The sequence below is a fragment of the Episyrphus balteatus genome, chromosome 3, assembly GCF_945859705.1.
Source record: "Episyrphus balteatus chromosome 3, idEpiBalt1.1, whole genome shotgun sequence".
NCBI lineage: Eukaryota > Metazoa > Arthropoda > Insecta > Diptera > Syrphidae > Episyrphus > Episyrphus balteatus.
Window position 1 is genome coordinate 25,957,333 of NC_079136.1, and position 24,940 is coordinate 25,982,272.

The 24,940-nt window shown below is 29.3% G+C and overlaps 1 protein-coding gene across 1 annotated transcript in view; it reads right to left on the reverse strand.

Moving 5' to 3' along the window:
* Window positions 1-24,940, reverse strand: part of LOC129914293 (paired box pox-meso protein) — a 33,352-nt gene that overhangs the window by 3,522 nt on the left and 4,890 nt on the right. The window lies entirely within an intron of this gene.

The window sequence follows — 24,940 nt, forward strand, 5'->3', positions numbered from 1 at the left end:
CAAAGCATGAGTTATTTTATTTAAAATTTACAGAGATCATTAAGTATAAAATGTTAAAAAAAAATATTTTTAAAAACATTTTTGAAAAAAAAAAAATTTTAATTTATTTTTTAAACTTTTTTTTTTTTTTTTTTTTGATTTTTTTTCTACAAAATCTTAAATTTCCAATAGATATTTAAGATAAGGATACTGTGAACTACAAGAGCAAGTACGTGCGACCCAGTCGTGCATTTTATTTTTTACAATTTTGGTTACTAGTAGCAAAAAAGTCCTTTGCAGGGATTTTTGGCTATCGCATAAACAATCATGTAAGGCGACTGTAATACCACAACTCATTCATAACGTATATTTTCGCCGGTGTCACTTTTATGTGGTTCAATAGTTTTAGTTTTTTTTAATTTTTTTTATTCAGCCATACATATATTGAGAGTTTCAAGTGGAAATTCCCGAAATATTTTTGTTCGCCTAGAATTTTAAAATTTTCTTGAAAGTTTCAGCCGAAGAGATTTTACATTTATACTAGCTGTCCATCACTTCAAAAATTATCCAAAAAAAAAGCCAGGAACTCACAATAGGGAAATAGTGAAATTCAATTTTTCCAAAGCATTGTTCACTAGACTCCCAAGTCCTTGGATCGCTCCGCCGATTACGATGTTGGTTGTTGGGGGTGCTGGTAACTTCAAAGATTTCTGTCTCTGTGTCACAACTGAATTTGTCACCAAGTAAAATAAATCACTAAACCACAACATTTTGTTTGATTTTTTTCTATTGTTTCACAAGTCATCGAGCATAATTCTGTAGATGCAAACAGAAGCTATCTCGTAAATTTCTCAAAATATGCATACAAATATACAAAATAGTTTATTTTCTTGATCCAGATACTCTAATTCTATCCATCTGGCATGGTTAAACAAAAATAAAACAAAACAATAACATGACGCGTACTAAGGTCTCTCATTCATGAGCTTGTACTATACCTTTTACTACAACTTGTTACACATCTCTATATGCATATAACACTGTAAGAACTATTGAACATTGTTAAAGGGCCACTTGCTATTACAATGCATCTTAGTCACGGACGCAACTTCTTCTTATTTCTCACGTTTGAACAATGTGTGATTTTTTTTTTTTAAACTTATTTATTTTTTCTCTTTGTTCGAAACACCACTCATTATTTTTGCTTCCACACATTGCCTTTTAGAGTTTGGTTATTAAAATCAACAATTCCAAGTTTATTACTGACAAGTGTGTGGAACTAATCGAATAATAATACGCGGAACATTTTCTATGTAAAAATGAAATCGGATATCGATAGCTGCTTTTGAACTGAGTAGGAATGACTCAGAAGAAGAAAAAAAAAAACTAAAACACTTTAATTAAAGGTTTGAATATTGACGTGTTTAATTAGGTGCAGTTGGAAATAGTGCATGTCGAAGTTTATTGTCAATAAATATTGCATTATGCAGCTTAGGATTGATATAAAAAAAAAGATGGTATTGTGTTGTGTTATATGATCAGAATACTTTCAAAATCTGTCTTGTAATTTTTAAGATATCTGAGCTTGAATTCAGGAAACAAAATGTGAGAAAAATAATTTTTTTTCTAAATGGAAACATCCAACATAACTATGCCGTTACTTTTTCAAATCCAATAAAAAACGACAAAAGTACCTCTAAAACTATACTAATGCAAATGAGATAGTGAACCTCGAAAAAATAATGCAAACATTTCTATTTTGGATATACTAAGCATATGATTCTTAATATTTGCAATCTATAATTGGTTTGGTTCTTAAAGTCTATAGTTTGCAGATCAAAAAAGATCTAGGTCCCATATAAAATTCTAACAAAAAAAAATGTATCCCAGATTTAAATTTTTTACCTGTCAATGTTTAGTACACGGAAAAAAGTGAAAAAAACAGAGAAGAAAAATAAGAATATAAAGAAAAAACTGTGAGATTACAAATCTTTACTCTCTTTTATTCAAAGTAATGTTTAACTCTTATAACAACATAGGTTTTAAGAATTTGTTTCAAATTGTTTTAAAAAAAACTCTTGTCTTGTTGAGTAATTAGAAACAAAACATTGTCGGATCCATGATACACTAATTGTTTCAATATAAAAAATATTACTTACAAGATAAGAATATTTTGGATCAGAAACAAAAGAATTTAAATACAAATTTGAATAAACTGGCAGAAACTTGATATAGCCCAGGGAAATTAGTAAATTAAATCGCATTTTTCGCGGGACAAAATTTTTTTCATGGAATGTGTTCGGATGGTAAAGTCAATTTGTTGGGATAATTGGAGGTTGGGAACAGCCGCCATCTTGGAAAAGAGATTGGTATCGTTTTTAATGAATAGCTCCATTGTTATTCATTTTAACAAAAACTGACAAAGGTAAGACTTATTAACAATAAAATTATCTAAAAAATCATATACATAACAATTCCGTGAGTTGATTAAATAAAATTTTATAGTTGGTCAAAGTGCGTGTTTGTATCGCAAGGTTGGGGCAAAATGATATTTGTTCATATATCTGACGAACTTTTGATTTGTTTGGATAATTCTTCAAAAATGAACTATAGTATTTATAATTATCTATAAAATGAGACCACAATCGTTATTGTGACCATTATATTGTAGAAGTAATCTAACTCCGAAACTCTCCATGTACTAGTCAAAAGTGAGAAAAAAGCTAGTTTTTTGCAAGTAGGCCGAGCAAATTTTGGGAGTAGAGGTACAACCAAAATATAAGTACGCAGTTTTGCAGCCATACGCGTCTTAATATCGATTTCAAATGTCTGACAACTCTAATTTTGTGCTTTATACGGTTTTCGGGGGGTTAAATAAATTAAGTTTTCCACTTAATGTGAATGGGCTAAATTTATACTTTTTGAAATTATAAATATACAAGCTGGTGCTTTATTATTTTTCCTAAATCTAGACACCCCAATCTTGAGGATGTGACCAATAGAACTCAAGATATAAGCCGTTGATGCGATTATGTTTTAGAGGCTTTTTTGTTTAGATTTTGTTTGTTTATTTGAATTGAAAAGCGTGATATGGTTAGTTAAAAAAGCTTATATCGTGAGTTCTATTAACCCGATCGCAGAGATTGAGATCTCCAGATTTAGGAAAAATAATAAAGCACCAGCTTGTATATTTATAATTTCAAAAAGTATAAATTTAGCCCATTCACATTAAGTGGAAAACTTAAGTTATTTAACCCCCCCGAAAACCGTATAAAGCACAAAATTAGAGTTGTCAGACATTTGAAATCGATATTAAGACGCGTATGGCTGCAAAACTGCGTACTTATATTTTGGTTGTACCTCTACTCCCAAAATTTGCTCGGCCTACTTGCAAAAAACTAGCTTTTTTCTCACTTTTGACTAGTACATGGAGAGTTTCGGAGTTAGATTACTTCTACAATATGATGGTCACAATAACGATTGTGGTCTCATTTTATAGATAATTATAAATACTATAGTTCATTTTTGAAGAATTATCCAAACAAATCAAAAGTTCGTCAGATATATGAACAAATATCATTTTGCCCCAACCTTGCGATACAAACACGCACTTTGACCAACTATAAAATTTTATTTAATCAACTCACGGAATTGTTTTGTATATGATTTTTTAGATAATTTTATTGTTAATAAGTCTTACCTTTGTCAGTTTTTGTTAAAATGAATAACAATGGAGCTATTCATTAAAAACGATACCAATCTCTTTTCCAAGATGGCGGCTGTTCCCAACCTCCAATTATCCCAACAAATTGACTTTTATGATAAGGACAACCACCCGAACACATTCCATGAAAAAAATTTTGTCCCGCGAAAAATGCGATTTCATGCCCATATTTTGACTAATTTCCCTGAGCTAATAAGAACAACCCTACATCAAAATTACTTCTTTTTTCGTACAACACGTGACACAAAAACAATCCTCTCAATGAAATTTTTTTTTAAAACCTTTAAGTGGCCCTTTAGTGTTTTTTTTTCTTTTGAAAAATAATTTTTTTGAAAACTGATCAATGAATTTTGTTAAAACTTTGTTTTTATGTGTCGATCAATATTTCATTTTATTTTTGCAACTTTGCACCCAATAGAAATACCTATAATTTCGTTTCTTTTAGAGCAATCCACCTTTTTTGTAAGCGTTCTAGGGTATAAAATGTATATTAATTTCTTAAATTTTCATACTGAACTAAATATTACGCATACACCACAGTGATCCAAATTCAAATATTTTTTTCCCTTTAATAGTCACGTTTATACTTTTAAGAATGACATTTCATTATATAGTGTTAAGAACACTAAACTTAACAAAACATTATTGGTAAAACACTTTCAAAAAAAAAATTAACTTGACGTTAAAAATTATTTTATGTGGAATTATGTCTAATTTTTTTTTAAGGAAAACAAAAAAATCACTGTACAAGTGTCCCTTCGGTGACTATAGAGTGCGCGTTTGCTTTCAATGGATTACAGGATACCACTGCACTGCTATCCTCACTTGATAAACTTGCAAAACTTTCGGTCAAAAGCTTAGATATTGAAAAATCCGACACAGATCAAATCAAATCATTTGAATAAGGATTATCTTCTTTCACTACTTTTATAACACGTAGTTGAAGTGTGGTTGAATATCAAACGAAATCACTTAAAAACACATTTATATTATTTAAGCGTTTAACTCATAACAACATATTTACTTCTAAACAAAGAGTCAATCTTCTCAAATTAACGATCACTAGATTATACAAGTCAAAAAATATGTCAACTTATTTTGATTAATGTCAGACGACAAACTAAATTTTGTTTGTTTTCTGGTAACGATACATGCCACCAAGACGCAGTTAGGATTCATGTAGTGCTTATACCGCACAATGTGCGAACATGATTTGGATGTCAACATGAAGTTGACATTGATCGTACAAGAAATCTACTCTTCGTTTCATATTTTGTACACCAGCTACTCGAGTGCTATGTTGCCCACCCGAAAGAACTCTTAAACATGAAAAATTAATTATATATTTTCCTAGTCATGTTGGCAAAAATTATTCATGACGTTTCGAAGATCGAATGGTAGACAGTTCAAGCGCCAACTTAAACAAAAACTCTTACTCTAAAATATAGAAGTGTCTAGGATGAAGAAACCACAAGGAACACTGATGTCTCATGCTTTTTTATTATTTTTTTTTGTTTAAGAAAAAAATGTCAAGTATTCGCCATAGGCGGCAATTCATTTGTACAACTTAGTGACGTGAATGTTACATAAATAAACAAAAAGTGCACAAATGCCACAGTTGATAGGTTCGCGTTTTGTTCGGATGGCTGAATGTTCTTTTTGCTATAGAAAGCATGTCACTGGCAATTTGTTCATGTGACATATATATTTTTTGTTTCGAATGGTATGCGTGTTTTACTTTTATACTTTTAAAGTCTTTTGAAGAATTCTTCACCACATTTTCTGGTTAAATAAAATATAGTTGTGATAGAGGCAGGAAAAAACTCTTGACACTTGTTGGTGACAAAGTCACTTTAAGTCTAAAAAAAATAATGAATTATGCAAAGAATTGAAAAGCTATGTATAATGCTTCTGACTTTTCAAATAAAATTTCATACTTATACTAATACTTTGAAAATACCCTTGACAAAATTTAAAACTCGTTTTCCCTAAAAACCCATCCCTCGAAATGATGAGAATCAACAAGAACGAACAAAACAGTTATAAATGGTAGATAGCGCCACTCAAATACTAAATTTTTAAAGACAAAATGTCAAATTCTGAATGCGTGTGGCCATCATTTCTAAGCATCTAAACAAACAACCAAACAAATAACCATGATAAGGAAGCGTCTAGAGACATTTTTTGATGATCAATCAAAAAAGATTAATTCCTTGTAAGCCAAAAAAAAAAGTTCCGAGTGTGAGATTTTTTTTTTATATTTTGTGTCTATCATATGTTTTCATTCAGTCATACCTATCAAAACAAGATCACAATAAGATTTTTAAAAATATGTATACAAATTAAACAGCAGAACAACCCACAAAATATGTTATTTCTGGTATGAGAAAAAAAAAAGAAATGTTGCCGCCGCACAACGTCACTCTGCTGTCTTTTGCTATCGTTGACATCCCATTCTGTGGACTTGAGTAATATGAGGGCGCGACTCCAATGAAATTTTTAGATTTCACGAGAAATGCAGATCAGATGTATGCTCCTAAAACAAACATAATACATAGTAGATACATAGTTTGTTGTGCTCAAGCACAATGCATTAAATTGAAAAAGAAAATTAAAATAGGATTTGTACGGACCGTTTAAACTGACTTATTATTCCGGGACTAGGGCGCGTTTACATCAAACAGTCACTCATTTACTTGTGGAACGAATTGTAATTGTTTTTCTTGTGTTTTTTTCTTGTTTTCTTTTGATTCTTATATGTGGTATGCATAAATCTATCTGATGAAGTTATGAGTTTTTGTAAAAATATATTGTTTAATATAGCTAATTGTTATTATTTGTCCTAAAACTAGACATCCAACTCTTTTAGTACAATTTAAAAAAAAAAGTGCATTAAGTGACCTTTAATGATTGTAATAAAACTGCATTTTCGATTACCGTTTAATACCGTTCGATACCGTTTTGAAAATTGACAAAAATTTTCGGTTATTCTTGTACATATCAATAAAAAGAGCTGAGAAATTTCTAAAAAAGATCTATTTCAATTTTAAATATTTTTAAAAAATTTACTAAGATTCCTTTTAAATTTTAATGGATATAGTTTTTCCAACTTGGGTCGCGATGATCTTGAAGGTATGCATACTAGTTGAATAGATTAAGATTTTGGCAACTGTAATCTATACGCGTTAGGACTTCTTAATTCTTTAATTGAGGCTATGAGAACAATAGTGGCGTAAGCCACAAAGAGGAAGTTTTGAGCTACGAGTGATTTAAGATACAGGGTTTTTCAAAACAACACTTTTTTGAGTGCCATCTAGTTCTGAGTGTATCTAGCTGCATAAATCTATTTTTGTAATAAAGTAGATATATTAAGAGACCAAGTTCTTATGAAAAACTCATTTTTGAAAAAAAAACCGGTTACGCCACTATTGCTCTCATAGCCTCAATTAAATTGGTTAAAATTTTGTTTTAATTGTTGTAATCTTAATTGTTTTCTTAAATTCTTTTCTTAAATTATTTAACTTGAACTTTAACTCAAATCAACCAAATTGTTTAATTATTTAAATCGTTAAAATTTAACTGTAACTACTTTCAAAAATCACATTTACGTTTTTACTTGCTCTATAGGTCAAGTATTGGTTTCGTGTAGAAAAAAAAAATCGAGGTTTTAATCAAAACCAACATTACGATGATGGAGAATATCAAAAAAGTGGTTTTCGTCATGCCGTCCGTCGGTCTGTGCGTCTGTGCGTCCATCTGTACATCGAGCTAAGGCCTAAACGGGTGGATGGATTTGCTTGAAACTTGGTACAGATGATTTTTACGTAATTCCCTAGGTCCGTTTTTTTTATTTTTTTAATATCTCCAATTTAACGCATATCTCCCATATAACGTTTTCGAGGTATTTCAAATTTCTCGAAAACGGCTCTAACGATTTCGTTTAAATTTGGTGTGCACAGTACTCTTATTGATTCCAACAAAACTGCGTTTTTAGTTTTTCTCAAAAAATGCCAAGAGCGGAAATATGGCGTTGCCGTTTTTCAAAAATTGACATGTTTTTTAAGTCCATATATTTCATCAAAGCATAAGTCAATTTTTTCAAAATTTACAGACATCATAGGTATTGAAGTGTAAAATGTAAAAAAAAATTAAAAAAAAAAGTTTTTCAAACAATTTTTAAAAAATTGATTTTTTTTAACTTTCGATTTTTTTTTTTGTTTTTATTTTTTTTTTTTCTTCACAAAATCTTAAATTTCCAATAGATATTTAAGATAAAGATGCTTTGAACTACAAGAGCAAGTACGTGCGACCCAGTCGTGCATTTTATTTAAGATATACTTTATTGTAATCTTGGTAAATGTTTGTTAAAATCGATTAATAAATATCAAATAAAAGTGATCGAATTTTAACAAACAAATAAGTGTTGAATGGATATTGTTTCAAATTTGTAACAAGTTTATTCACAATTTGATGTCACTATCACTTCTACACATAATATTTTCAGTATTTTTACTTGCATAACTTGATATATAGTACCTATATGTACTATATATCAAGTTATGCATTCGTACAAAAAAAAAAAAGTTGAGATAACATTTTTCCATGACATTACGATGGTAGACAATGCCAAAAAAGTGGGTCCCGGAAGTCCGTCTGTCTGTCTGTCTGTCTGTCAGTCTGTCTGTCAGTCTGTCTGTCAGTCTGTCTGTCAGTCTGTCTGTCAGTCTGTCTGTCTGTCTGTCTGTATAAGGACCTACAGCCTAAACGGATGGACTGATTAATGCCAAACTTGGTATGTAGCGTTATTTGGCGACTCTCTAGAGGGGTTTTTGGAATTAATTTTTTTGGACCAAAAATAACGGTACTTGTCATATACCGATTTAAGTAAAATTGAAATATCTCAAAAACGGCTCTAACGATTTTGTTTAAAAAATTCAAATGTTAGTTTTGAGCTAAGGTCTATCTTCTAATGAAAAAATTTTTTTTGAAAATCATTATTAACGGTACCGGCCATAGAACCGTTTTTTTCAAATCCGATTATTTTCGAAACTGCTTATTCGATTTCAACCAAACTTTTTGTGAAGAAGCATTTATATAATTTTAATATAAACCAAAAATAAGATTTTGAAAAAAATAATTTTTGGATTTTTAAAAAAATTTTGAAAATTTTTTTTTGAAAAATCAAATTTTCGAAAACGGGACATTGAATTTTTTTGAAATTTTGTTTTTAGATGTTGATTAGTGATTTCTAAAGAATGGCATACCAATATTATTTTAAAACTTTTTTTCCAAAAAATTATTTATAAAAAATTAGTTTTTTAAAAAACGGCTCTAACGATTTTTAAAATTTTTTTTCTAAAAATGCATCTTAATATATCAATCAAAACTGCATACTTGTTTTGGAGGGCAACTTAATTTCAGATTTTATTTTATTTTTTTTTTTTTAAACGAATTTTATTTTTTTTTTTCAAATTTCTATATAAAAAGTCTTAAAAATTTAAGCAACTTTAACTCTAAGAGCAAGTTCGTGCGACCCAGTCGTGCATTTTATTTTTTGAACGCAGGTGATTTATCCTGAAGGGATAAAAAATAAAACTCGGGTATTTACCGAAAGTTTATACATTTTTGACAATAATTCATTGGATAAACAACTTTGCCAAAAATCAGAACTACAACACAGAGAAAAATATGAAAACCTAAAAACTAACAGATTGCCTTATTGTTTTACTGCCCATATATTTTATAAGGAAATCTTATTAAAAGCAGCGATTAATAAGGTTTTTCTATAAGGATTTCTTATTCTTTTTGTAGAGAAAATCTTATTAAAAAGTTTTCATCTTGGCACTAGAACAAAAATCGCGATCAATATTTTCATAGCAGGTTGGTTCAGGTGGTAAGGTGTGCGACTAAAGATTTAAAGACTCTAGTTCGATTCCCGGCCTATTTGTCGTTTTTTTTTTTTCAAAACCCTACAAGTGAGGATTTTAAAACAATAAGGAAAACTCGATTATTTTAATAAGGTCTCCTTCCTGGTTGAAAACCATAGAGAATCTTATTGTTTTTGTTTTATTTTGCGTCTATTTTGTACATGAAAAATAAAACGCTTTAATTTTGTCTTTGGTCGGTTCAAGGTTTTCAGAATCATAGCCATAACCTTTTATCTGGTAACTACATTACCTGCCCGTAGTTATTTATGTACCGATTTTCTTCAGGCTGAATTATGTCCAGGGTTAACACCTATTATGACTGGATTTATATCTCTGAAATACATTAACATTCGAACCCTATTAGAGCCCCAATTTATTATGTTTAAAAGATAACCCTCAAATTCCCAAAATGTTTTAAAAAAAATTCGAATTATGCCGATAAAGCTCACGAAATTTTTCGTTAATAATAACAATCTAGAACTCTTCTTATTTTTTTAAAACCAGAGACAAATAATATCTTGAGAACTTCCTAAAAAATCAGAGGTGAAAGAAAAAATTTCAGTCGCAAAATGTAGTTTTCACTATCGTTTTTTTGAATATGCTTGATTGATACATCAAGATTTTTCATCATATCTTCCCTTGGTGAAGATATGATGAACAAATTATAAACAGAACTTATAGCAAATAACAAAAAAAAAAAAAAAACAAATCGTACGAGCAGGAGACATTTATTTATTGAACCAAATAAATTAACAACTCTATCACTAAACCGTATAATTAGTATTGTCAATTATGGGAAAACACACAATTAATATAGGAAGCAGTTATCAAACCAAAGGTTATCTGGAATCTCAAACCATAAAGGTCATGAAAAGGTTGTCAATACGTTATGCTTGTATTATAGGTATGGGAGCTCAACATGATTTTCTTATCATTTGATATGCTTGCTGATGGAGAGCGACATGTTGACTAGACATTTAGTTTGACGTTCTTCCAACATAATAATTCAAATTGTTGAGAATTATTTTAAAACATCTTGATGCTTGCTTGGCGACACGTCTCATCAAAATTTAATTTTTTTTTGTGATTTATAGCTTAATGAAAATGTCTGGTAAGGGCTAATATGTTGAGGTAAAATATAATCTTACAAAAAATAGCAGAATATAAAAAAATATCACTAAAAAAATAAGCTCGAAAAGATATTGAGATTTTAAGTTCTTTTTAATTAATTAAAAAATACAAAATAAAAGTAGGCTTAGTTTTGTATTTATCTTAAAATTGGAAATAGTCGGTGTATGTTTCTTATTTTTTTTTTTTAATTTTAATTAAATTTACAATTACTATTGTAGAAAAATTCAAATTTATAGATATGTACGTAAACTAAATATACAAAAAATACAAAATGTCTGTGTAAAAAAAAAAAAACTGAACATAACTAAGGCTTTTACCCTTTTTGAATGGGCTGAACTCGACTTATGAATATATCATATTAATGAACTGTGACTGTATCTTATAGTAAAAAATTCAAAAATAAAAAAAACATGAAAATACCGCCTTTGAATTCAAGAAGAAACACACAAAAACAAAGAAAAACCACCCTATGCCCCGCATATGTTAGATCAAATGTATACTCGTACATTCGATAGAATTATATTTTTTTTATAAATCCGTTGAATTGTTTCAAACAGTGACCGCGATTGTATTCTTCAATTTCCCAGAATTTATGCGGTTATGCTTCTTTAAGACAGTTTTAATTAGCCTTTTTACGATTGTGCTTTGTATGGTAGTGGGAAGATGTGAGTGGACTGACTCTGACTCAGAGAAATACATACACATACAATAAATAGCTGTGATTTGTGTTGCTCTGGTTTAATTGTATATTTTAAATTTATATTTTGAATTATTGAATAAATATTTATGTATTAACTTTTGTTTTAATCAAAAAAAAAATGCAAGATTAGATCGCACTTGCTTTCATGGTAAAAGTAGTTTAGAATGTTTCAGCTGTTTATAACATTCATTAAAGACTAATTTTAATATTAATTTAACATCAATCTTTTGAGAAATGTAATAAAATATTAAAAATTGTTTTTAAAATTAAGATAATACCTACTTTGTTGAATGGTTTTGCCCTCCAAACGCCATTTCAGTTTGTTTACCTACAACAAAAAACTTTGGATTTTTTTTTCAAGATATGTTTGAGCCATTTTTCAAAAAAATCATATTTTGTATATCTACAAAGTTTTCAAAAATGTTTCAGAAAAAATTTAGAACCTATACGAGCATATCAAAACAAAATTTCAAGAAAAATTAATAAGTTTTAAAAAAATTAATTTTTCAATAAGTGAATTTTTTTTTGTAACATAGTACCTACTTTGCATATGCAACAACTAAGGACGAACTAAAATTTTTTAATTTGTTGGTTTGCAGGGAAATTTTTTTTTAACTCATTAATTTTTGACCCTTCAAAAATAAAGGATTATTAAAAATTAATAAAAGTATTCGGTTGTTGTCTGCAGTAAAAAAAGTTGGGTGAAAGGGTGTTTTTTCGCGGAAAAGAGGGAGGGTGTGAAGGTCAAAAATATACTGAAAAAAATTGTTTGTCGAATATCATCAATCATCATATGACACATGTTTTCAAAGTATTTTTTGATGCTGAATCTAATGACATAAAAATAAAGTCAATACGATTGCTCTAAGAAAAGTTATTGCCGATTAAAAACAAGGGTGCTTGTTTTTTGACTTCAACAGGTAAAATATAACAGAAACCTATGTGAAAAACATGCTACACTGACAAAATTCGGGATGAAGGTTTTAGATAAAGCAGGGACAAAGGATTCATAAAGTTGTTAAAAATATTTTTGGGAAAAGGGTGTTTTTTTTTTGGTGGGTTGTGTTGTGTGTGAGAAAGGTATCATGACAGCTGACCTATATTTTATTAATTTTTAAAACTTGGTGAAAAAATTTTGTTTGGTATAAGAATTAAGAATCCATAAAGTGTACAAAAATTTCTTGTACCATTAGTAGCACAAAAACTGGGAAAAAATTGTTACACCAATGAAAATTGGTACAAAAGTTTGATTTATAATAGAAACCAAGAATCTAAGAAGTCTATAAAGATATTTTAGGTGGAAGGGTGCTATTTTGGGGAAATAAGGGAAATCCGCGATAAGTCCGATAAAATCAATAGTATAAAAGTTAACCTTACGAAATTTATTAAAAATGTTGTCTTTCCCATGGGAATTACGAATAAAGTAAAACTATAAATTTTTTTCATGTGAAAAGGTGTTTTTTTTAGGTGTAGAGAAAATATGTGTATATTTGAAAAAGTGTGCAATACTAGAGTAATACTAGTGGTACCCAAGTGAAATTCAGGAATTAAGTTACTTTTGAGATAAGAAACAAGAATCTACAGTGTCTATAAAAATATCATGGTTAAAAGGGTGTTTTTTTGAGTGAAAACAAAAATGATGGGTAACCCTAATGAAATTGGGTGAAAACATTGAATTTGGAATAGAAAGCAAGAATAAAGAGTTTTCATAAAAAAATTTAGGTGAAAAGGTGTTTTTTTCGAAGAGACAGTAAAATCTGTAACTGGTCCCAAAAAGCCAATGATTCGTGTAGAACGTCTAAGAACAACAAGGCAGCCGAAAGCTGAATTTCAAAATCAGGGCTTTGATTTTCTAGCAATTATTTATTGAAAAGATTGTTACTAGTGGAGTAACTAAAGCTCAAAAATTGGCAATATTAGGGAACCCGGCCGAACAGCTTAGATTTTGATGATCTTTTTTTTCAAACGTCGGTTATTAAAAATACTTTAAAGTCTATAGATCAAAAATTGCAGGTGTTGCCGTTTTGATTTTTTAAATTTAATTGAAGATTTTTGTGAACAAAAACAAATTTTTTTCAAAAAATTTTCTTAAATTTCATGAATTAATTGATGTCAAAAGATTGTCTAGGAAATTCAAGGAAAAAAAATATATGGGAGTGAGGGACAATCTTCCATAGTTCAAGCGATAGATGCAATTTTCTTATTGATTGACTTCAAACACAAAAAAAAATATTTGAACACAACGGCAACACCCACAATATTCAAATATACATTTTTTAAAAGCTAGAAGCTTAGTCATATATGTAAAATTAAAATTAAGTTAATTGAATGAACGGCTTTTGAAAGAATGGTAATTGAACTCAGATTTTTGAAACAAAAAAATTATTGAAAAAATTTTAACATGTCGTTTTTTAAACTTGGTCGTAATATAAAATGCATTTATTTTCAAATTTTTTTGGCCGCATTTATTATTATTTCAAATTATAAAAGGAAATGTCAATATGTATTACTGTTTATGAAAAAAATTAAAAAGTATTTCATTTTCGAAGAACTTTTTTTAATAAAAGTTTTGAAAAAAAATGTAACTTATTTTTTTTTTAAAGTTCAACATCTAAACATAAAATTATTTTTTATTCATTTAATAACCCTTACTGTTGAAAGTTAAATAGCAAAAATTTAAAGTTCCTATTTACCACAGTCTTTGAGAAAATTAATTATTTCAATGCAAACATTTAGTTTTAATAAAAAAAAAAACCATTGAAATTGAAGTAATTTTTCATTTTTTTTTCAAAAGTGTGATATATTTTACTTTTTTTGCTTCGAAATTCAACTGATAATATTTATGGCCAAAAATTTTTTTTAAATAAATTCATATTTTATTAGAAAAAGTTTTGAAAAAAGTCATTTTAAATTTTTCTAATACCTAACATTTTTTTTTTAATTCTGAGTTTGAGGACCATTTTTTCAAAAAGTCTTGATTAAATTTAGTGGATTTAAATTTAAGAGATAAGAATGAGCTTCTGGCTTTTTAAAAATGTATTTTAAAATATTGTAGGTGTTGCCGTTGTTTTCAAAATATTGTTTTTGTGTTTGAGGTCAGAATGTTAGAAAATTGCATTTATCGCTTTAACGATGGAAGATTGTCCCTTACTGCCTTTTATATATTTTCCTTAAATTACCTAGAGAATCTTTTGCTATCATTTGTTTTATGAAATTTAAGCAAAAAAAAAATGGTTAAGTTAAAAAAAAATTAATTTTAATTTTAAAAAACAATACGGCAACACCGGCAATTTTTAATCTGTAGACTTTAAAGTTTTTTTAATTACCTACGTTTGAAAAAAAAAATCGTCAAAATCAGAGCTGTTCGGCCGGGTTCCCTAATAATTTGCTTTAGTTACTCTACTATACCTCAAGTTGTAATTTTAGTTAAGGTCTAATGCAATATGATTTATAATAATAGAAAAAAAAAATGTCACTTGTCGAATATCGCGTTTTTAAGTGCCTATGAACCTAATACCTACTAAAGTTCTTTCCAAATAAACGGTAGAAGATTTCTACGTCAGCTACTAAGAAAATTTCATTTAACGGTAAAATAAAACACAAATTTCATTTTTTTCTGGAACGAATTTCATCGCAACAAAATTAACTAGAATAAGGTACCTTAAAAATCATTTTCCCCTACAATAACATCAAAAGCTATAAATAAGTGTTAAACACTCTTCATCAATGACTTTGGGCCAAGACCACCCAGATAGGTAAACATCATTACAATCATTGTCAACGCCTTTTTCAACACCACTTAACTGATCTTTAATACTACACTAAGCTTAATTTGAATTTTGTTCACCGAATTACGCAAACTTTTGGTCTTTATCAAAGTTGAAAATATATATGGCTTGCTGCCAAAAACTCATCAAGTTCAAAGAGAGTCTCTAAAAATCTAAATAAATCGCCTAAAGCTTAATGGAATCAGTAAACAAACAAAACTAAGTAAATCTCTCATCACCAAACAGGTATCTAGTCGTGTTATAGCTCAAAGGTATCTACAAATATCTGTCATTTGATAAATATAAAAGCCAGTAGCCGACAAAATTATTTGTTTAAAATTTGTTAAGGCCACAAAAGTATGATAGGTAGCAAAGCGGTAGACGTATGTATATTTCTTCGGACCATTGGAGGTCTCCGATCTGATGATGAACAACAATAGCTCAAAGGGAGTCCAAAAATGAAGGAGTAGTGAAAATCACTTATGGTACATAAAGCGGTCATCATCACACGCTGGAATAAAGATGCACATTAGTAAGCTACTAGTCGGGCTACTTGTTTTTTTCCATCGACTTTTTTTTTTTGTTTTGTTTACTCGGGACTGTGTACTGAAGAAACATTTTTCCTTTACCATTCCGAATGAAAATTGACAACAACAACAACAATAAAGATTCGATGAAGATTCGGAAAGTGTTTATATCTTGAGATGCTATAACCTAACCTCTGCCTTGGAGTAATCCAAAAGTCGACCTCGACTTTTGTCTGAAGAGCGAATGGGTGCATTGAGAGGGAATCGCGCGGTAACACAACAGCATCCGCCGAGGACACGGATTTGTTTGCACACCTTATTAAGATTTTATGATACATGATAGGAGTAAAGTCGTTGTAGGCAAGATGCGACGGTATCGGAAAGGCACTTATACAGCAATACCGACGGTAGCCGAAATATCAATATTGTTGGCATTATTTTTCAGTCAGACAGACGAACAAACATCAGAATTCATGATGTCCGTCGTCGTCATCATCATCTTCATCGTCGGCGGTGGTTGCACGTTTACGGCAGTAGTTGTTGTTGTTGACGACACGACTTGAAGGGATAATGGACCAACAACACGGTGGTGGTCGATTGATTCATCTGTTTGCGATTATGCTGTTAAGTATTTTCAACTTAAAGGTTTCTTCCTAATTGATCAGTTTCTTCCATTTTGAAGGATGATTCTCGTTCGTACCTACCCGTATTTGATTTATCCATAGAATATCCCGCAAAAATTGATGAATATTTTCGGGTTTGCAAATGAATATTTGGTATTTTTGTTTGGGAAATTTATAACGGAAGTCAAAACCAAAATTTGTAAGTGGCTAATGGCAGGCAAATTAATGTCAACAAGAGATTAGTGTTCTAAAAGTGGAGGCTTGAATGTTTGTTTGTGCATTAATATTTTGTGCAAACATAGTTTATTTGGGATGTGGGTTTTTTGTTTATTAAGTTGTCGTCATAATTGAACTAATGAGGCAGATGCATGTAGCGATGCAGATATGTTTTTTTTTTTTCGTTTTGAAAATAAATAAAGTACAAACCAATTCGAACGAAAAGGTTATTTGATAAAACTTTAGTAGATCATTTTTTTTTTCAGCTTGTAAGATTAAAAAGGTGTATTGTATCAGTTTAAATTTCATTCACAGTACCTACTTTTTGAAATCAAAAACTTAATTGGTTGTTTTAGTAGTTTTCTTGGTACCTATGTGTTCCTAAAAAAATAAGCTTCATGACATGACCAAGGCCTAATATACAAATTATTAGTTTATTATTCAAATGGCACGCTCTCCGCATGTGATGACAATTAATATCATAATGATTTTGATTGCCTACCAGACTTACTCATTTACATACGAGTATAATGTTTATTTTTTGAAGGCATAGTTGTGTAAACAAATTTACACCGCAAGCTATAATACTAGTTAAACAATTTATGACTTAAGATTAGTTTCTTGAATTTTTGTTGATTTTTCTTCCATTCAATTCTACAAAATAATTCTTCTTTTAATTTCTTTGATGTTTAGATTCGAAGCTAGGTACGTTTATTTGACCCTTTCTATAAAGTTATTGCCACAAATTTCCAAAATTTTTAAAATCAGCTCTAAGTCTTCCTTAATTCCAAACATAAATTGATAGGTCTTTGATTGTACCTAATCTTAGATAGATCCTATAAAACGAGGATGTTGAAATACCAAAATCCCAAAATGCCATAACTCGGAAAAGCCAAATTTACGAAAATAAAATAATTTTTTTTCATGGAATTTTGTATTTTCGGTTTTCGATTTTCAAGATTCTGACGTTAACCATTGTATTTTTGCCATAGAAACAATATTTATATGTTGTTCACCACAATGTTTTTTAAAAATAAAATTAACAGTCTTGGAGTTATTAGATAAACTCAATTTTAGACATCCTAATTCAAAATGCGGCATCATGTTGCAAATGAAAACAATACAGTTTTTTGTTTTAAACTTATTATCACCAAGCGTTTCAACAAAGAAAAATTACAAGTCAACCAAGATACGAACCAAAGAATGATACCGTTATTTTGAACCCTTTAGTAAAAGTAACCAGTGTTTTTAACTATGAAATAATGAATTAAGCTACATAAACTAATTCAAAAGTCTGGCAGCTCTAAATTGCAGCCTTGTATCTTTAGTTTTTGGGGGGTTAAACAACGCGAGTTTTAATATTAACAACCCCCCAAAACCATACAAGGCCGCGATTCAGAGCTGCCAAACTTTCAAAACCAAACACCAAAAAAATATTATATGCACTATTAAAATAAGTTAGAGATCTTAAAAAAAAAAAAAATACCGAACTTAAAATGGCAAAGGTTCCAAATTCCAAATTTAAATATTGCAAAAGTAATCGATAACGATTTCTATTAGTCGAAGACATTTTTAAGCTATTGCATAGATTTTTAAAGTGTTATTTTAATTTCAATTCATAATTGTGTTGTTCCGAAAATGTAAAATGTTGTTGCCCTCATAATACGGGTATAGGGACCAGTTTTCTGTTGTAAAGTTTATTTGTTGTACTATACTTTAAGATTTAAAGAGTTAATATTGGCACCATTTATGCTCTACCTACCTTCTTTCGATTATAGTTTCTATCAATTTGTTAGTAAAAACTACATAAGTATTAAAACTTTTTTCAGCCTTTTCTCTCCTAATTTTTGAACTTAATTGAATTTTGCCTGCGCTCGAAAATTTATTTAAATAACAAAAAATGTTCGGAAATATATTCATTAAAATGTTTTTGTTTAATACAGAAATTGATCCAACACAACAATTCTTACACAAACATATATTATTTTGTAACTAGCTTCTCAATCGCTACCCCATATCAATGTTCCCCTTTTAATTTGATTTTTGTCAGGGTGCAGCATGCGCCAATTGTCATGACCTTATATGTTCTCTCATTAATCTTTTCTCGTCTTCGATTTGAAGGGGACTCAATTGACAAGTGTTTCGTCTAACAAAAACCAATCTCGCTTTCTACAGAAGTCCAACTTTGAAATAAATCTGTTTTTCTAGAACATAGTCCGCACGCGATATGACATTCCACCACCGGATACCATTAAAACATTTTCAAAATACCTTCGTCTGCATCTTCTACAGACAGATACATTGATCCTTGCATTGGTTTGTGGTCGTTATACCCTTTTGGAATATACCATTGGGAATCAAAAGTTATAGGAGTACCTATCTTGCTCTGCTTTTAAATGCATTTTTGGGTTTTTGAAAAAAATTTCAAAAATCACCAAATCATTCTCAAAAACAAGTGGCATGTGTGTTGGAACTGTCAACGAAAATGTTCCCAAAGTCATTGTGGTAATGTTTTCACAATAACTCTCTGCACGATGCTCATTAGTGACCCCCGACTTGCCAGGGGATTATATTCAAATCTTGTAAATGTTGTTTGCAGCTCACAAATGTCTTCCGTTTGATTTATGAAGTCATTTATTTCGTTGACAAAGCGTTTTTTTTGTATCGTTTTTCTTAGTTTTTGTTGAGTAAGAAAAACATCACATTCGGAAGCACTTGCATATACAAATCTATATACATAAATTCTTTAAAACAACTGTGTTGTAGATGTGTTGCACTTCCTTAGCGGCATCATGTAGAGTGAAAACACGATCGCACATTTAATGCAACAAATTGCAATTAGGTGTGCAGTATTATAACTGGGCGCAAAATAATAAATCGCCCACTTTTGTGGCATAAGGAGAGCGCAAAATATTTCAAGACTTGAGTATAGCATTTTAATTAAATCAATTTGTAATGCGAAAAATTTAATTTCTGAACAAAAATATACATATACCTATCTACTTGTAGTATCCAATCCATCCTTGGCACACAATCACGAACTCTTTTGGCGGATGGATGATTATTGTACCAATGGATTTGATTTGATTCTTTAATGGTGTGCTTGTTGGATCTTGATGATTTAAATGTGGGGGTATTTTAATGAAAAAGATTGTTTTTTTTTTTTTCATTTTGAATTGCAATAAATATTAATTTTTATGTTAAACTTTTGTTTCGGTAAATTAAGTCGAAAATGGTGTATCGAAGAAAACTGGGTTAAACTAATTTTCCATTATATCACAGTGTAGGTTGATTCAATAAGATGACAGAACAACTGCAAGAACATTATACATTTTGAAAAGAATGGATTTATGTTCATAAATTTGGAGTTTTAAGAAGAAAGCTTTAATTTTGTGTGATCAAAATTCTGTACCTTTATGCTATATGAATCAAATTTATAATTATGTATTCTGTATTCTAAAATTCTAAAAATTCAGAATTCTGTTCATCAAATATTTTGAATACAATATTTCTTTCTTTTATTATAAATGCAATTTTGGAACATAGAATTTTCAGATCCAGAACTTTAAAATACAGAATTTTAGATATTATATACCTACTGAACCTGTTTATCTGTTAAACAATTTTGAAAAGTAGAACTACGGATAATCTGGTGGTTCTGATTTTGGGCAGAAATGTTTATATGAGAGAAAATGAAACTTGTTTTGAAGTTGGGTTGAATCAAGAAAAAAATCGCATGGGACGGGGGTCTATTCTTTCAGTTCAGTTTAAAATTAAAAAAAAAAATTGTTAAAGAACTAAACTTACAATTAAAGAATCTATTTTCAATTTTAAATTTTGAAAACATTACAAAAAAAATAAAAAAATGATATATTTCGAATTATTTTTTTTCTAAATCTTATGTAATTGAATAATAACGTTGTTTTCAATTCGCATATAAGTTTTTAGTCAAAAACAGAAAACCGGATGCGAAAAGGCATTGACGTTTTCAGAAATTAACAAAAACAAAATCGAAACCAATTTTGCAATTGCAAATTGGACAATTTTATTGGCAAGAACATTATCCAATGACCAATTACTATTCAACAATAGTCCAATTATTTGAAAATAAGTAAAATTGTGTGTTTAAACAAGTTCATGCAAGTGTAAGAAATCGGCCAATTTTTTGATAGAAAATTGGCAAAAGATTGGCTGCTAATTTTTTTACTTGCGATATAGGTACTATAGGGCAAGTTTAGGATTCGTAAAAAAAATCGAACTCGAGATGACAATTTTACATGACATTACGATGATGGAGAATGCCAAAAAAGTGGGTCCGGCAATTCTGTCTGTCTGTCTGTCTGTGTGTCTGTCTCTATCTGGAGCTGCAGCCTAAACGAGTGAAGTGATTTTCATCAAACTTGGTAGTTAGCAGTTTTTTTCCCTAGAGGGGAAATTGAAATTTTTTTTTTATGACCAAAACTAACGGTACCTGCCATATAACGGAAATAGAAAAGTTATTTTTTTTTTCAAAAACGGCTCTAACGATTTTGATTAAGGTTTTTGTGTGTAGTATTACACATAAGACCCAACTTTTGAAATAAAAATAAATATTTTGTGTACCGTTATTAATGGTACCTGTCATAGAACGGTTTTTTTTGTTTCTGAATATCTCGTACAACAATATCCCGATTTCAATGAAAATTTATATATAAGTAAAGGTAATATTAAAATTTTAAATTCAAAAAACACATCTTTGGATTTTTAAGAAATATTTCAAAATTTTTTTTTGAAAAATCAATTTTTTGAAAACGGATCGATGAAAAATTTTGAAATTTAGTTTTTATGTGTAAATTAATTATTTCTTCAAAATGGCATACCAACTTTTTTTTTGAAAAATGTTAGAAATACAAAAAATTATTTTTTTAAAAAATGGCTCCTACGATTTTCGAAAATTTTTTTCTAAAAATACATTTTTATAAAAGTAATAAAATGGCATACTTGATTTTTTTTTTTTAAACATCATTTAAATTTTATTTTATTTTTTTACACTACCTATGAAATTTCTTGAAAATATTAAATTTTTCCTAATTTTCTTGAATAAAAAGCTTTAACATTAGAGTTACTTTGAGCATAAGAGCAAGTACGTGCGACCCCAGTCGTGCATTTTATTTTCTGTCACTTTTGACAGATAAAATTGGATGTTTACATATGGTCGATGGAAAATTGGTTAAAATTTGTTGGGAAAAATCGGCGAATATTGGAAGATCTCCCAATCGTGTATACTTAGCTGTAAGCCTAATTTTGAATTTCATCAATTTGGTAAAGATTGATTTTTTACAATACTGCTTTTAGCAAAAGTAGCTTGTGGAAAATCATGGCCTTTGGAAGGGCAATATTTGTACAAATATCAACTCTTATGATAACTGAAATCTCTCAGCATCGAGGGAGAGCTCGATTCGTCATTTTGAAGCAAAAATACACAATTTACATTTTGCATTCATATTTTAGCATAAAATAAATCTTCTGATTTGATTTATCTTCTGATTTATTTTTGTTTAAATTTGATTCGTTAAAAATTGATGGATTCCTTCGAAATGCAGCTGAAAGAATTTCTCAAAACAAACCATTTGTCAAGTCTAAAATTTTCTTAAAATACATAGAAATACAACTCAAAGTTGATTAGAAAATACAGAAGGTGAAAATAACAATTTAGTGGTAACTCATTTTTAGGCATGTGCCTTGACGATAAACTCTTTAATCCGAATATAATTGTAGTAATAAAAAGAAAAATAACATTCTTTATAAATTAAAAAAATATCTATTGAGTTAAGTAAATAAAAAAAATGCACAACATGTCCTGCATTCACAGTGAAAATAAATTTATTTCTTACATAAAAATTAACAAAAAAAAAAAAACATGAAAAATATTTCGTGCTTCTTTAATTAACACGTTCTTTTATTAATGTTGCATGTAATAAATTAAAATGCATTAATCAACTTTAGCATTTATATTTCATTAAAATAAGAAAATAGAAAAATAATTGTAAAATAAAAACAAAACAAACAATAAAAATTCCTTTTCAAAGAATAACATTATACACATTTCTATAAGCTAAAAATAACAGACTATACCTACAAGAACATGTAAGTGAGCATCTTTCACGTCTTTCGTGGAATAAGCGCAAAAATGCAATTTATTGATCATTTTGAATGCATCACACACAATCTCTCTCTCTTACCTATATGAATTTAGAAAAAGATACATTTTATCATTTTACATACGAATACATAATGTCTACATATTTTTAGTTTTCTGGGATCAGCAAGCACAAATTGAATTTAAATTTGGCATGAAATAGAAAGTTTAATTAATAAACTCAATATACATACAACAGCAAGAGCAAGTCAAACATACAAAAAATACAATTTTAATGCAAGAAAATTAACACAAAGATAGTGTGTACATGCACTTATAACAAAATCATTGCACTTTAATTTAGAAAGAAAAAACACTTTTTATTCCTTCTGACGACAAACTGCACCAAAGTGAAACTGTCAGACGCAGATTGATCTGATGTTTGTATAAAGTTGAGATGAACAAATAAGAATAACCTTTGTCTACAATAATTCTCAACAAATCTTTTTTTATCACAACAAAAGTGGAAGGTTGTTTTTTCTTGGCAACTAATTATAATAGGGTTATCCATTTCGTGGTTCGTCGAAAAATATTGTACAAGGAAACAGCTCTGTCTTTTGGTAGTGCTGTCAAATATTGTGGGATTTTGTTGATGTTGAGTTTGAGGAAATTACGTACCTATACAAAAGGAATTAGAACTCCTCATGCGTCTATGAAGCTACGAACGAAATCTTTAAAAAAATTGTATATTCTTGTATTTATTTTGATATACATTGTTCAAAGCGCCAGCACTCTGTGCATGGTAGTGGCAGTACATAATTACACTCCGCCTCACTTGATTAGGTACGTTTACATACTTTTTGAAGTGAAAACTTCTTTAGTATCGTAGTGATTTGAAACAAGATGAAACGAAAAAGCGACAGGAAAAATCAATTGATTATAACTTTTTGTTGAAATATGATTGATACGTCATATAAAAGGTGAAATAAGCTTTCAGATGATATATAATTTATTATAGGTTGTCAAATAAAAAACATGGATAAAAAAAGATAGATTTTTTTCGATTTTTTTTTTGCAAGAAAAATGATTTTTAAGGTTTCACTTTCACCACGTGTGAATTGCACACATGATTTTTTTTATTTCTACGAGGCTTAGGAAAAGATTAAAAACAAAATGGAGAACATTGTTTTGGTATTAACTTCATAAATTAAACTTTCCATAAAAGTGATTGAAATTTACCCATTAAAATGCCAATAACTTATTACATGAAAGCCGAATAATTTTAGTTTTAGTTTTATTAGATTGGGAATTGAAAGATACCTCAAAACCACATATCATATGAGCAAAGATTTTTCATTACTTGAACTTTTAAAGGCAACAAAATATGTGCAACACTAAAAAATTCTATCTGTAACCTTCCAAATGAAATCAAAAGTGACCGAAGACTCAAAACTTCTTGTATATGGAGGTTTCACAGCTGTAACGAACCTAGTAAAAAAAATAAAAATCCAAAACTAGTATCGAAATGTGCGCAAGACTTAACTCTTTTAAGGTGTTTCATTATTTTGGTCAAAAAGTGTTGTCATTTGTTCAAAAAAAAAATATTCATTATAAGATTCAAAGGTGGCGTTTTTTTTTTTTACTTTAACTCGTAATATCTCCGAATTCACTTTTTATGACTTGGTTCACTTCAGCTTTTACTCCTCCATATGAGGTTCTACCAATGAAAAAATAAGTTATGAGTATTGCCCTAGGTATTAGCTTTAGACTCATTGAGTCTAAAATAAAAATTTGATGGCATTAATATGTGGCAGAGGGATGTTCTGAAATTAGAAATTTGGCATCTTCAAATCATTTTGGGTAGATATGTATGTATAAAATTATGTATAAAAATAAATGTATAAAATAAATTATTTCTTTCCCTTATTTTAACCCCCAAAGATCAAATAAATAACATTTTTGGTTCTATAAATCCTTAAAGAAGTAACAGAAGAAGCTGTAAAGCCTTATAGAAGCAAACTTATGTGTTGGTAAGGTATGTATAGGTACTAAGCAAAAACTATTAAATACAAAAAAGAAAGAAATGAAATCCATGAAAGTTAATAATAAGATGCATTGAAATCGAGTAAGTAGCTTTATAGTTTTGTTTACAGAGTGATTCTTCACCTGCACTTGAAGCCAATATATTCAAAAAAAAAACTTAAACCTCAACGGGTTGCCGCCATTGT